Source organism: Hibiscus syriacus, unplaced genomic scaffold (assembly GCF_006381635.1).
Source record: "Hibiscus syriacus cultivar Baekdansim isolate YM2019G1 unplaced genomic scaffold, ASM638163v2 tig00110163_pilon, whole genome shotgun sequence".
NCBI classification, from domain to species: Eukaryota; Viridiplantae; Streptophyta; class Magnoliopsida; order Malvales; family Malvaceae; genus Hibiscus; species Hibiscus syriacus.
Window position 1 is genome coordinate 88,165 of NW_024062610.1, and position 2,841 is coordinate 91,005.

Genomic DNA, 2,841 nt, shown 5'->3' on the forward strand with positions numbered 1-2,841 from the left:
AATATCTCATATTTTCTTCTCCTAATCATCTAATGTTAAAAGGGAATATGTTGTTTTAAAATCTGAACTGCTCTTAATAGGATGATGTCTTCTCTTCTATTATACTTTGTTGGATTCAAGATAAGAAGTTTATCTTAACTAATATCAGGACAAATTTTGCATTTTTTCCTCCCATTTTTTTCTAATATATGTATTCTCTTCTTCTTGTATAGGTAAAACAGGCTGATGAATTTGAAAGTATCCTAGCTAAAAAGTTTCTTAGGTTTTTGTCAATGAGGGTAGAAGCATTTCAAGTTTTGAGAAGATAACCAGTAAGTGTACATAATAGTCGGCACTTGATTTGTCTTCTAAATTATGTTGCTTGACAACTTGATGTGATTAAACAACTAACTTGCCTTGAGGAATGATTATGTGTACACCATTTTTGCAAAAGCAATCATGACAATCACTATATTTTGCCAATTATGGGTGAAGACTTTCAATTCTTTCCTTTTAATACACACTAACCTCTTAAATCTGTTTAGCATAGGTGTCTCTTTACATCCTGATTATTTTACTATATATCTATTTCAGCTCTGAAATTTGACTACATATGGCTCTTAAATTTTGATTTCATTCATGAACTGAGGCTGCCTAATGTATAACTTGATTTCCCTTTTTATCTCCACCTACCAGCAAAGGGAGACATCATGAGACCCATTTTATTGTTTCTAAAATTTAAAATAACAAAATGGATTCTCTAAATTCACCTTACTCTTTTTCTGCTAGGGTAAAAAGAACTACAACTAATATAATTAAGGTCTGAAAGTAAAATCTCGTCAAATCAAAATGGTATGCGATCATGGAAATGCCATCATTTGGTAACATCTAAAAGTGAAAAAAGATAATAGCCTATAAAGACGATAAGGTATTTCATGAAACATCAATTCAACGGGCAATCTTCATACCTGAGCTCCGACAAAGTCAATCTTGTTTCCCTTCTCCAAGAGATCATCAACCGCTTGTTCCGTTTCAAAAGTGATGAACCCAAAACCACGGGAACGATTGGTGGCATGATCCTGCATGATTTCGTGTTCTCTGACTTCTCCATATTGTGTAAAGTAGTCCTTGAACTCATCTGTCAATTTGCACCAAATAGATTAACATTTACGAGAAATATCTACGATGAATCAAGGCATTCCGGATAAATGGCGTGAAGCTTCAATATTATATGCATTAAAGAAAAGAACATACTGATATCACCTTTGGATACAGTTGAAGGAATTCCACCTATAAAAATCTTCCTAGTCTTGAAATCTTTACTTCAAGAAGCTTCTTTTGGTATTGTTCTCTTAATGTCTACCTAAAAGGACAAAAACTGAGCCAAAGAGCAGTAATTCAAGTCAAAAGCGAAGCAACATACACCGGACTATGGTAAGGAAACATAACAATAAACAAAACATTGAGACTAAAGCAGAGTCTTACTTGATTCCCATTAATAACATGAGTGTCCTCAATGACTTTATCAACCACAGAAGGTTCTACATAAGTCACAAACCCGAATACACGAGGTTGTCCTGTTTTCCGGTCCTTCATTATCACAGAATCCGTAATTTCACCATATTTACCAAAATGCTCAAGAAATTGTATTGTAGAAGATACGTAAAATAACCAAATCGGAACAGACTACAGGGAAAGCAATTTGTGCTATAATCATATTCAAGGAGATTAATAAAAATCTCCAACAAACAAGCTAAAGAACTAACCCGAACTTGTCTCTCTCGCTAAACCTCCTACAATTATTTTGCTGCAAATTTCCAAATATCGAATATATTCACAAATCACTTCCAAAGTATTCATGATAAAAGGGGCCTTTCAAAGAAACATATACCTCTAAACATATCAATATAATCCTACATAAGTCTAAAGAAAAAGAGAAAAGAATAACCCTAATTCTTCCTCTTTCCCTTTTATTTTAAAATGACATAAATTCCAAACTTATAACAAAAAATGAAAATAAAAAATGGGTATTACCATTTCACTTAAATTTGCGAATAATTTCAAAGTCATTAACTAAAAGGTAAATGAAAAAGACTCAAAATTTCTCATTATTTTTTCTATAATTCTCTCAGGAAACAGAGTAAATCTAAAGGAACATATACATATGTGTATACAAATAACGATTCAATTTACATTTTTCACGTGTAATTAAGCAATGGGTAATCGATAATTTCAGGATTTTCCTCGACACCCCCAAATTTTCTCAAGAAACAAACAGAAGAAAGGGGAATATATTTACCCAGAACTGGCGCCATCGCCGGTGTGAGGAGTAGACTTGTCGTCTTCAGGATAGTCGAGGGTCCATCGGCATAGTGGGAAAAGAAGGAAAGAAAACGTAACCCAAAAATGTGTTTCCAAAGTTTTTGAAAGCATTTAAATCGGGAAAGCATGCGTACATGAAAATAATGACGAAATTAAAAGACGACTTTACAGATTACACACAATTAAAAGTGTACTCCGTGTTTTTGAAATTTTTTGGATTATGACTATTAAATATGACACACATTATTGTAAGTCATAAATCGTTCAGATTTTAAGAAACATGACATTTTTTTATGACACACATTTTTTACAAGTCATAAATTAATGTGTGTCATCGTTCGTGTGTCATTAAAGGTATATTTTCTTGTAGTAGGGGATGGGTTTCAACAATTGAAAATTAACCCGTCTTCAAGCTTCAAACGAGCTTGAGCTCAAAGTCGAGCTTGAATCGAGCTCAAAATCGATCTTCAATCGAGCTATTGAATTTTTTTTGAGTTCAAGCCTTTTTGAGTTCGAGTCGAGTTTTAATATTATCTTTCG

At 33.0% G+C, this 2,841-nt stretch overlaps 1 pseudogene; it reads right to left on the bottom strand.

Moving 5' to 3' along the window:
- Positions 1-599: 599 nt before the first annotated feature.
- Positions 600-2,412, bottom strand: LOC120216752 (annotated as a pseudogene).
- Between the last annotated feature and the right edge of the window lie 429 nt (positions 2,413-2,841).